Here is a 12,908-nt window from a genome sequence, read left to right as displayed (position 1 = left end):
TGGCCGAAGCATCTCTCAAAAGCCCATATGACTAGGAGTGGAGATAAAAGGCAAAAATTCTTTAAAAGGAAAGGAAGGAGGAGTCCTCCCAAAGTAGTCCACCTCCCTTGTGGGAAGGTGGACTCTTACTTGTAGGGTTTGGCTGACCCCTTATCCTTGGAGTAGGGTCCATGGATGCCTCCTCTCCTCCTATATATACTAGAGGTTTTGAGGGTTTTGAGACATAGAAATCAGCCACGACTGCCTCTCTCTCTAGATCTGTTTCTCCTCTAGTCTAGTTCCGTAGTGCTTATGCGAAACCCTGCTTGATTAGTGCACCACAACCACCACCACGCCGTGCTGGATAACTCATCTACCTCTCCACCCCTCTTGTTGGATCAAGAAGACGGAGATCGTCATCGAGCTGTACGTGTGCTCAACATGTCCGTTCGGCACTAGATCGGGATGGATCGTGATGGGATCGCGGGACGGGTCGTGATGAGATAGCGGGACGGGCTGCGATTTGAATCGGGAAGATGTTCCACTACATCGGTCACGTTATATAAGCTTCCTCTTAGCGATCTACAAGGGTCTGTAGATTCACTCTCCCCTCTCGTAGATGATCATCACCATGGATAGGTATTGTGTGTGCGTAGGAATTTTTTTGTTTTCCATGCTACGTTCCCCAATAGATGCTATAGCTTGTGCCGAGTCTAAGACAATTCCATCTACTCATCTCTTCTGTACATGTACTTTTAACAATATCCATTCTTGCGAAACGACGAGATGACCTTCTATCCCTGTCAAGGCTCTCGTTCGAAAATAGGGATATGATCGCATCTTGGGCGTTACAATACTAACCAAGGGTCCACTCATTTGTGCCATCCCTCGTGATCTACATCACAATTATCATCCATGAGGGCACGAAACGGTGTGATCGGTGTGTGTGAAAACAACCCATGGTCGTCCTTTTCGGCATGACCCCATATCGAGAGTGACCACGTCATTCCCGCCACTAGTAATGCGGGCTCTCAGCTAGTACTGACCACAGTAATCAACAAAGCCCCGTCCCATAAGGGGTACCGTGGTTGTACATGTAAGGTTGGGAACGGTCGACAAATCTTAAATCTAATCCGTTCTTCTATGCCGGGAAAATTAAATAACCAGTGGCAAGCTAATGAGTACTTTGAATGTACTCGCAAGCAACCCATGTTTGGAACAAGGTAATAACAATGCATGATATAAACTAATAGGTAAGTTCTAGCAAGCTAATTTTAAGTGCAATGACATGACTGATATCTTATGAAGGCATGCATCATGAGGTAACCGATATCTATATGAACAAGTCACGTATATCAATTGAAGGAGGGGTTGAACATCTCATGTTCAATCATCATGTCTAGTCGTCTGACTTAGCAAAAGTATCATCTTTCTCACACACACACAACGTTTTGTAACATTGTACATACTTTAAGAAGCACCATCTATCTGTCCTTGACCGTGGACATGGCTAATTGAATAGTTTTAAAGTGTGCAGAGGTTGCACACTTTTCCCACAAGACTCGGGAAACTTCTGTGCTAATCCACGACTCGTGGTATTTTTCATACCTGAGGTAACTACGCGAACAATGCCTTTCCCAAGACGATACTAACCCAGAGTCCAATCGTTGGTGCCATCCCTTGTGATGTACATCACAAGTATGATCCATGAGGGGACGCAACGGTGTGCCTCCTGTCTATGAAAACAGCCCATGTTCGTCCTTTCTGGCACGACCCCGTATCGAGAGTGACCACATCACTCCCGCCACTAGTAATGCGGGCCCTCAGCTAGTACCAACCGTAGTAATGAACAAACCCCGTCCCATAAGGGGTATCATGGTTATACATGTAAGGTTGGGAACGATCTAGAAATTTTAAGTCTAATGTGTTTTTAAAAACAAGACACTCACTCACCTAGCTCAACATCATCTCCCTCGGGCATTAGTGGCACCCGACGGGGTTTTAGTAAAGTCTTTGAAAACACCGATGTTTCCAACACCATGCATAATCCTATCTCATTTGCGTTGCAACTACATAGCACCCTGTGGGTGCACTAAAGACTGGGGTCCCTAGTGCCCCAGACTTGTGCATGGGCGCAGAGAGCCCCTGCCGGCTGGGCATGACTAGACCCAGACAAGATGCATCCCCCATGAAAAATCAAGGCCTCAACAAGCATGTCCTGCCGGGAAGATAATAAAGGACTCGGCAAGCCTGCCTTGCCGGGAAGATGACCAAGGCCACGCCCATCTGGTGGGCGTGATGAACTCACCAAGTACAAGACCTCGTCAAACCTCCCGTGCCGGGATGACAAGCGAAGCCCCCAGCAAACTTCCTTGCCAGGACGAAGACCCAAGGCCCCGACAAGCTCCCTTGCCGGGATGACGGGTCTAGGCATTGGAGGGCAACCGCCCTTGCCACAGCGCAACCGCCCCCAAGTTCTAGCGCATTCCGCATGCGCGAGCGCTGCGTCTAGGTGTCGAAACACCTGGACACGTGTCTTCACCAGCACTTTGCTGACAAGGACAAGACGTGCATTTAATGCACCTCACAGCGGTAGATGGATAAGCACCGCTCTAGGTTCACTGTAACTTCTCGTGAACCTACCACCGAGCACTGTAGGTGACCCATTTGCCTATAAAAAGAGGCCCTTAGCTCATTTACAAGGGGTTAGACTCTTTGGACATTGGCCAGAAGACGGTCATCATCGGTCACTGTATTAAAAAACAAAACACTTAATACAACCAGACAAGCAGGACGTAGGGTTTTACGCGTAAGCAGCCCGAACCTGGGTAAAAAGGCTAGTCGGGTGCTGATCATTAGTTCTGCTCTTGACGTCACCGTTCCCCCGCCCTACGATCACAAGGGTTTCACGTTAATTCCCATAGGTGTCGACCTAGCATCGCCGACATCTTCAGCGCACCAGGTAGGGGGTGCGGAATTGTGCGTGAATCAGAGCAAGCTCAACACCAGATTCTTTGAAGTTTGGGCGCTACACCGCGTTCCCCCGAAAACAGGGTACCGCGGCGGATGTTCTGTTCTGCTATGGCTTCCCAAGGCCTGCGCGAGCGCGTTGCTGCACGAGCGCGGGGCCGGGAGGCGGAGGCTCCAAGGGCGGCGCCGTCAGGCCGATGCGTCGCTCGGGGCCAACGAGCAGCTATCGAGGGCATGCCTTGGCACTAGAGAGGCCTCGGCGCATACTCCAGTGGGCGCACCTCCGTGGAGCGATGCATAGTCCTTGAGGATGCCCCACACGGTCCCGAAGCCCCGGCGCGCACTCCAGCGCGAGTGTTGCGCCCCTGAGAGCGTCGCATCATGGCCCAAAGACGCGCTCGGGGGCTCCGCAAGCACAGCCTAGCAAGAGAAAAGCAAATGGATTACACCGAGTCCGACTTTTTCTCCAAAAGACGGTCACGGACCGTCGGCAAGAAGTCTTTGCCGGAGAAAAGGCCACCAGGAGCGGTGATTTCCTGCTTGCCGAGGGCTCCGACGTCCCGACAAAAGATTCAAGCGCCGTGCAACCACGGCGTGAAAAAAATAAGTTTTTAAGTTTAAGATTCAAATCTAAGGTATATAGATTCTCTGTTTTTTCCCTTTGAAAGTATCCAATCTTTGTGTCTGGATTTTGCGTATACTGGGACCTTCCCAAATTTCAGTGCACCTTGTCTTTGTTTTGAACTCGTTCAAACGACCTGAACGGCCACAGAGCGCCTTCAAACAGTTGTGAACCTGATCAACAGAGCAAGCGGCTATGTAGCACCCGACTTCGTCTCAAGCTGCGCTTGGCGATTTCGATGGTTGCACTGAACGCGGCAAGGAGCCTTTCCAGTAGTTGCCGACAAGCTCCCAGATTATGCAAAGGCGAATCATACAAATAATGGAATAAGAAAAAGGGAAAACAGTCTTTTCATTCATTCGAATGGATACATTTGGCTTCACTTGCAAAGCATAGTTATCCTAACCTAAAGAGTCTGTCTTTTGACGAGGACCGACCTAGGCGGAGGAGTGAAGTTCAAAAAGACAGAAGGCCAGGCCATCTCCCGGCGCAACCCAGGCTGGCCACTCCTGGACCAGCATTGCGTAGTCGGGAGCTGCGCCGGAGGACATGACAACAAGAGGAGATGAAGGGCCGGGTCCAATGGTCGCATCGTCTCGAAGACGAGGCGTTGATGCGGGCACGACAAGGAGGGGTAAGGCGTGAGCAGGCGCCGACGGCAGGGCCAGCGGTCAGTTGGAGCTCGGGGAATCGTACTCCGACTTGACCCCCAGGCTCCTGACCTGCTAAGAGCGCCACTACTGCCGCCGTCCCCTCATCACCGTCGCTCGAGGCGGAGCTCTCAATGCCGCTCGAGCGTCCTTCGCAGCAGCCAAGAAGCACACGTGGGGGCCCCTAAAGCAACATGGAGGACTGCTGCAGGAGCAAGCCCCGGGGAAGGCAGTGGCGTTGGATTAGCGCTTCGCCTCCCCCGGCCTCGGCCTCCACGACGGTCGTGGCTCCTCGCCCTTCCTCCGCCATGGGCGCTCGGGCTGTCTTTCGTCGCGGCGCCCCCAAAAGCTGTGGCATGATGCGAACGGGATCCTCTCACTGCCCTAACGGCCGACAGCGGCCGACCCCGTCCCCTAACCATGATTAGGGGCAAGGGCCACCTGCAGACAAAAAAAGATTATGAAGACCAGGGCTGAGGAGTTGGTGGATTCAGGAGGAGGTTGGTGAGCAAAACCCCTCGCAAACCCTCCCAATTTATAGGACAGGGCGCGTGGACTAGCCTCCCTTACTCCAGAAGCCACCACCCTTCTCGCCCAATTGCCTGAGCTCACGGACGAACAGAGAACCGCCCTGCTGCACCAATGCATGCACGGGCAGGCCCAGCCACTACTGTGCCTTTGAAGGCCACGTCTGCCACATTCCATTCATAACTGCGCTTGCCAAGCGCGTGGCAGAGGAGTTTGAGGAGGCGGAGAGGCCACTCCGTGCTCGACCTCCCACTTCATGCATCCAAATCACAACATGGGGAAAAGCAACCGCCAGCAGATCCAGCCATGGAGGCCCGTGCACCTCTTTGGGCCTAGCCCAACAATGTTTCGCATGCGTGTGTGGCCTAGGCCCGGGGGCTCCTGTCGGGGCACTAAAGACTAGGGTCCCTAGTGCCCCACACTTGTGCATGGGCGCAAAGAGCCCATGCCGGATGGGCATGATTGGACCCAGACAAGATGCATCCCCCATGACAAAACGAGGCCTCGGTAAGCCTGTCTTGCTGGGAAGATAATCAAGGCCTCGGCAAGCCCGCCTTGCCGGGAAGATGACCAAGGCCATGCCCATCTGGTGGGCGTGATGAACTCACCAAGTACAAGACCTCGGCAAACCTCCCTTTCCGGGATGACAAGCGAAGACCCTGACAAGCTTCCTTGCCCGGACGAAGACCGAAGGCCCTGACAAGCTCCCTTGCCGGGATGACGGGGCTAGGCACTGGAGGGAAACCGCCCTTGCCATAGTGCCACCACCCCCAAGTTCCAGCGCATTCCGCATGCACCAGCGCGGCGTCCATGTGTCGAAACACCTGGACATGTGTCTTCACCAGCTCATTGCTGACAAGGACAAGACATGCATTTAATGCACCTGATAGCGGTGGATGGATAAGCACCGCTCTAGATTCAATGTAACTTCTCGTGAACCTACTACCGAGCACTGTAGGTGACCCCTTTGCCTATAAAAGGAGGCCCTTAGTTCATTCAAAAGGGGTTAGACTCTTTGGACATTGGCCAGAAGAAGGTTATCATCGGTCACTGTAACAAACAACAATACGCTTAATTCAACCAAACAAGCAGGACGTAGGGTTTTATGCGTAAGCGGCCCGAACCTGGGTAAAAAGGCTTGCCGGGTGCTGATCTTTAGATCTACTCTTGACGTCACCGTTCCCCCGCCCTACGATCACAAGCGTTTCACGTTGATTCCCATAGGTGTCGACCTAGCATCACCGACACACCCCAGCTACTACCCACCCTCACAACCCTCATAGGAAGGTAGGGTCATGCTCAGTGCAAGTATCAATGAGGAGTTTTCGGATACAACCCAACAAGGTGGCCACCGATTCAAATGATTTAGAGCAACAAACTAAAGCGGCATATGACATTTATAAAAAGGTTTCAAGTGATGGTCAAGGGGCTGCTTGCCTGTCTCAATAAAGTCTCCAGGGTCTTCAAAGTCTTCTAATTCAACTCCTTCGTCAACAACGCAATCTATCGTCACGATAATAACACGCAAAAATAAGACCACTAAATAAATAGGGGAAAAATGTCAACCCATTGTTGTAAATACTAGGGTGAATATTAGTTTTGCAAAAAATATAAGGTTTTTGTTAGGAAGTGTTAAAAGTAAAAAAAGCATTTTCTCATAGGCTATTAATGCTTAAAATATTGTTTTAAATAAACATAGTGTATATAACGTTTTCCAAAAGTTGCACAAGTGCCATCATTAAATAGCTTAGGATTTTACAAGAATTTAGGAGGTGGAATTTTTGAATTTGGATAGTTATTTGAATGAGGGGGATTCTTGGAAATAATTCCAAAAAAGAAAAAAATGGCTACTGTGCCTTGGGCAAGATTTAGCGAGTAGCTGGGCTAGCCCTAAGCGAGAATAACCCAGCCGAGCTAAGCGCACGCGTCGTGTGAGGTTTGAACCTGACGCACGGGACCGAGGCGTCAGTGTGAGGGAGAGAGAGTCCGGGCAAGGTAGATGCTGATGAGCGGGCCCCCCTTGTTAGGATCATCGTCAACCGTTGTCCCAAGGACAGAAGGGTTCACCGGCGACGAAGGGGAGCACAGCGAGGAGAGCTAGCAACGGTAATGGAACCAGGGAGGAGCCGTAGTTCCAGTGAGGTCGGAGTTGGTCGCCAGAGCTTGGTACTTTTGCCGACGCTTAGGTGGACTTGTTGGAGAGGCTCGGGAGGTGGTCTCCTCGATGTTTCCTACAGCAATACATGTGGGAATGGGAGGGGAACACGTGAGCAACAAAGTGTGGTTCTTGGGAGGGGGGAAGGAGGGCCAGAGGGACCACGTACCGGAGATCGGGGCGGCCGAAATGGGGGGTGGGGGGGTCGGCTCAATCTGGAGTATGGAGAGCAGGTGAGGGTGCTAGGGGCATTCTCGAGCTCGATTACGAGGGGGAGAGAGGATCTAGAGGGGACAGATGGGCTCGGGGAGGCCTTATATAGGCGGCCCGTGGTCCACCACACACTTGTGCACCGATGAGGACATAGCCCATGCTGGAGGGCACAGCGGCGAGTGGGGGCGAGTGCGGGGTCTTCCTGGATGTAGTCTATCCCCGGGGAAGGAAGAGAGAGGAAGGGGAGTGCACCAAGGAATTGCGATGTGAGGCTGGTCACTGGCCGTATAGGGCGGTGGTGGCACGCGTTGCATGGGTCATCAGACAGAGAGGGAATAGGGGGTCGATGGCTTGGTTGCTTGCGGTCATCGAAGGGGGACCAGGGTACAAGGTTCCCCATCGTAAGGTGGTCAGGGGGAGGTGATTGGCTGGCGACTATAGTGAGCGAGCCACTGTAGCATGCCCCAGAGCGCCAAAATTTCATGCCACGGCATGCCTGTGCGCTCTGGGCGTGTACCCTTTCTCCACTAGGTGCCGGTGCATGCGGGGATGCCCTTTGGATGCTCTCGATGGGAGGGGATGGCGCAGAGGTGAGAGGAGAGGTAAAAATGTTGCTGACTTTGGTCTCCACGGGGGTAAAACTAGGAATTTCACTCCCCAATCATTGAGGTGTGGCCTTGCAAGTTTTAGTCGAGGTAGAAGAGACACATGAGGTGTTGTGGTAAAAGTTTGAATTGAAGAAGAAGAGTAGAAGTGGTCAAAACCTTGGCTTTACCATCTCACTAGAAGGTGTTTGATGTATATTTGAGCTAGATAGTTTTACCCACTAACTGTGATAACTAACATGATTAAATGGTGGGTAAAAATGAGATGGATCACAAGGTTTGAGCTCATTTGAGAAAGCTTGACAATGCAAACTAGAAAATCCTAGAAATGGACAGAAGCAAGTTTATCTAGATCTAATCATGCAAAATCGTTCCCCCGAATGCACAACTTGGTGTGGGGGTATTATTTGGTGATTAGAGCATCCCAAAATGTTTCGGATCAATTGGGAAAACTTAGCAATGTAGAGTTGCTCAAATTTGGTTCTCAAGAGAGAGCGTTTTGGAATATTTTGGTGGACCAAATCAATTTGGATTGATATGAAACTTAGCACGATCATTACATATATCATTTGTGACTTGCTAGAATTTTCCTAGAATTATTTGAGAATATTTCCTATGGAAATATTTCAAAAGCTTGAAATAGGTAGAAAGGGTTTTGGAGGATTTTGTCCAATATTTTGAACATGGCCACTCAGTTTCCCTAGTTTTTCTCAAATATTTTTGACGCAAGAAAATATTTTTTCTTCAGAAAAGACCATTTCTTGCCTTAGAAAAAGGAATTTTATTAAAATTGGAAAATAACTTTTTAAATAATATTTTTGTGGTTTTGGGATGTCTTTTTGATAATAGGATCCAAATAATATCTCTGGGGCAACCCATCTACCTAATTTGAGGACCTGTTGTACAAACCTCTATTTTCAGGGGTGGTTTGAAAACCTAAATTAAAGAAAATCTTTTTGATTAAAATAATATTTTAAAAAATAGTTCTAGGTCCTATGCACATGGTATGGTCATTGGGCAAGTATTTGGATTAAGAGGATGAGTTTTGAGGGAAGGGAATTTTTGGTGTAAATAAAAACCCAAATAGGCAAAGAAGCATATAGCAACCAATTCAATCATCACAAGCACACAAAAAGTTTTAATTCGTTCCAAATTTTTAAAATTCAAGTCTTGGCAAGTGGTACAAACACGCGGTGTGATATACCTACCCCCTTACAAGAATGTTGTCCCCGAGGTTCCTAGGCTAAGCGCTAAAGATATACGGTAACTCGGATCTAAGGTAGTCTTCACGCTCCCATGTTGCTTCTATTTTAGTGTGGTTGCTCCACTGGACCTTGAAGTATTTGATGGTGCAACTTCTGGTGCAACGCTCGGCCTCATCCAAGATGCGAACTGGCCTCTCATGATAAGTGAGCTCTGGCTGAAGGTTGATGGCTTGACGATCGATGCCCTTGTAGAGATCGGGGTGGTTGGGAACTTGGAGGCACTTCCGGAGTTGTGGCACATGGAAAATATTGTGCACGTCCGAAAGCTCATGAGGTATCTCTAGCTGGTAGGTAACTTCTCGTCATCTTGCTGTGATTTTGAAGTGGCGTATGTACCTTGGTGCAAGCTTTCCCTTGACGTGGAAACGCTTGGTCCCCTTGAGAGGCGTGACTCAGAGATATACATGGTCTCCGTTGTTGAAACTCACTTATCTGCGGCGGGAGTCGGCTATGCTCTACTGTCTTGACTTGGCGGTCTCTTGGTGTTCTCTCGTGAGTTGAACTTGCTCTTCTGCTTTGCGGAGGATTTTTGGTCCAAAGATTAGTCCTTCTCTAGTTTCTGACCAGTTGAGGGGTGTGCGACACTTGCGTCCACACAACACCTCAAATGGTGCCATATGAAGACTGACTCGTAGCTGTTGTTTTAGGAGAACTCGTCAAAGGGTAAGAAGTCTTCCCAGTTGGCTCCATATGCTACAACACAAGCACGAAGCATGTCTTCGAGTATCTGATTTACTCGTTCCATCTGTCCGCCTGTTTGAGGGTGAGAAGAAGTGCTAAAGGGTAGCCTGGTTCCCATGGCTTCTTGGAGCTTCTTCGAGAACCTCAATGTGAACTGAGTACCACATTCCAACATGATCTCCTTAGGAACTCCATGGAGGCTCACGATGTGGTTGATGTAGAGATTGGCTAACTAGCTGCCATCATAGGTGGTATTGACGGGAATGAAGTGGGCTACCTTGGTCAGGTGGTCGATGATGACCCAAATGGAATCATGTCCTTTGCTTGACCTGGGTAATCCGGTGATGAAGTCCCTGCCAACCTTGTCCCACTTACATTGAGGCACTTTGAGAGGTTGTAAAAATCTAGCGGGTCGCTGATGCTCAACTTTGACTCTCTTGCGATGTCACACTTAGATACATAAGAGGCTATTTCTCTCTTCATGCCATGCAACCAGTATCTTGCATTGGGCCTTGGTACATCTTGGTTCCTCTAGGATGGATGAAATATGGAGTGTCATAAGCTTCTTGTAAAATCAGGTTCTTGAGCTCAACCTTGTTGGGTACGCAGATGCGATTCCCAAACCATACGGCTCCTTTTTCATACACTGGGAATCATGGGGCCTTGTCTTTATTGACCTTCTTCTTGATGCCTTCAATGCTGTCGTGTCCCTTCTGAGCTTCCTTGATATCATCCACCAATGTAGGCTTTGCTTTGAGGTTGGCTTGAAATCCTGGCTCAACTACTTCTAACCTGAAGCATTCAAGTTCTTCATACAAGGCGGGTAGCCTTTCCTTAATCCTAGCATTCAAGGAACAAGCCTTTCATCTCGAGGAATCTGCTACCACATTTGCCTTTCCATGGTGGTATTTAACACTGAGGTCATAGTTTTTCATGATCTCCAACCATCTTGCTGCCTCATGTTCAATTCCTTTTGAGTGAAAATATACTTCAAACTCTTATGGTCGGTGTATATCTCAAATCTCTTTCCCAGAAGGTAATGCCTCCATGTCTTCAAGGCATGAACCACTGCTGCCAACTAAAGATCATGAGTGGCGTAGTTCCCTTCATGGGGACGTAGCTCTCTGAATAGATATGGTACGACTCTGCCTTCTTGCATCAGAACACCACCAAACCCGGTTTTGATGTATTACAATATATCAAAAACTCATTGTGAATATTGGGATTGGACAAAACTAGGCCATTGTCAATCTCTTCTTCAAGGCATGAACCACTGCTGCCAACACAAGATCATGAGTGGCGTAGTTCTCTTCATGGGGACGTAGATGTTTGGATAGATATGCTACGACTATGCCTTCTTGCATCAGATTACCACCTAGACCAGTTCTGATGCATCACAATATATATAAGAAACTCCTTGTGAATATCGGGAGTGGCCAAAACTGGGGTTGTTGTCAATCTCTTATTGAGTTCCTGGTGAAAGGGATCGAGATGGACCTAGAGGGGGGGTGAATAGGTACAGTTAGAAATTTTAAGGGTTACTTAGCAATTTTAGGCAATAATGTGGAATATGAAAGTGAGCCTAACAATTGCAAGAGTGAGCACCCATGATATTTGCCTGGATGCTCATTATGGACAGGCTGAACACCCAAGATATGCTTGAACGACGCCACTGGAAAGTTTCTGATTCAAATCTATGTGTTCTTTGTCATGCCAGGGTCAAAGAGGATAGGGATCACCTCTTTTTCAACTGCCTATTCAACACCAGGATTTGGAACTATCTTCAGATCACCTGGCAGGGAACTTCCATGTGGGACACTTCATTCGTAGTCAGGAAAGATTTTCAGCATCCTTTCTTCTCTGAAGTAGTGTTCACTGCTTGCTGGAATATTTGACAGTCACAAATGCAAAGATTTTCAACAATGATCATCCCAGATTCAATAAATGGAAGTCTATCTTCACACATAATATCTCTCTCTTAGCCTATAGGATTAAGGCTAGATTTAAGGAACATCTCCTTAAATGGATCTCCTTCCTACCTCCCTGAGGTTTGTATATCTGCACCCACCCCTGTTGTATATTCTGATCCTCTCATGTACATAAACTCTCTTTATGTTGGAATAAAAGAAAAGGTTGTTGGGTGATTCCCTACAGTAGCTGGTCAAAAAAAATTGCAAGGGTGAAGGTTAGTCTTTGTGTACCAAGCACGACAACAAGTAGGGTATGATAAAAGCACAAGTATGTAAACCAAGACTAGTAACAAGTAGGAAGTTAGGGTTAGGGATAATCGCAACTCCGAGAGACAAGGATGTATGTCGATATTCACTTCCTTGGAGGGAAGCTACGTCACTGTTTAGAGACGTGGGTGTTACCACGAAGGCACACCAACGCCACGACGGCTCACCCTATTATCTCCTTGAGGCAACGCCACAGAGGCGTTTCTAAACCACTAGTGGTAAGCCTTTGAGGTGGCCTCCAAACCCTCACAAACTTTTCGGTGGAAATCACAACGGTTTGATTCCTCTCCGAGGAACTCCTATCGCCTAGGAGTCTCCAACCTCCAAGAGCAAGAAGATCACGGGGACTGCTCAAAACTTGCTCAAATCACAAATATCTTGGGCTGGGAGGAGAGGAAGACGATCTATCTTTTGATTTGAACAACACTCAAGGGAACTCACAGATGCTCTTGGGATCTAGGATTTTGGTGTAGGAAAATGGGAGTGTGAGAAAAGAGTGTTCTTGGAATGTTTTCACTGTGTTGGACAATGCCCACTCGAGGTGGGAGAAGACTAGATATAGTAGTGGTAGAAAAGTGGTCGTTGGAGCCACTTATGCTGTGCATTTGCCGGATGTCCGACAGTTGACGGTCGTCCGGACAACCACGAGGGGTCGGACGTCCGAAGATGCAGAAAGTATCAGGTTATTTGGTGGAGATGTGATCAGCATACAGACGTCCGGAAGACGTTGTCCGTCCGAGGATACAAAAAGTATTAGGTTAGCACAACATATGGTGAAAAGGTGAACAACATACAAACGTCCGAAAGGCATCGGCTGTGTGGGGCACGGTCGCCCGGAAATGGTGAGAAGTCCGACATTTTAATCTGTTGAGTGGCAACGGAACTCCTAACATACCCGGACATCCGGTCCTCGGACGATCGGAGGAGCCAGAAGTCCAAGGGTTTGAATCAGTTGGCTGGCTACGGATTTCCAGAGGACGCCGGCCATCCGGCGTCTCGACGT

Source organism: Hordeum vulgare, chromosome 1H, assembly GCF_904849725.1.
Source record: "Hordeum vulgare subsp. vulgare chromosome 1H, MorexV3_pseudomolecules_assembly, whole genome shotgun sequence".
Lineage (NCBI taxonomy): Eukaryota > Viridiplantae > Streptophyta > Magnoliopsida > Poales > Poaceae > Hordeum > Hordeum vulgare.
Note: the sequence above shows the minus strand (reverse complement) of the source record.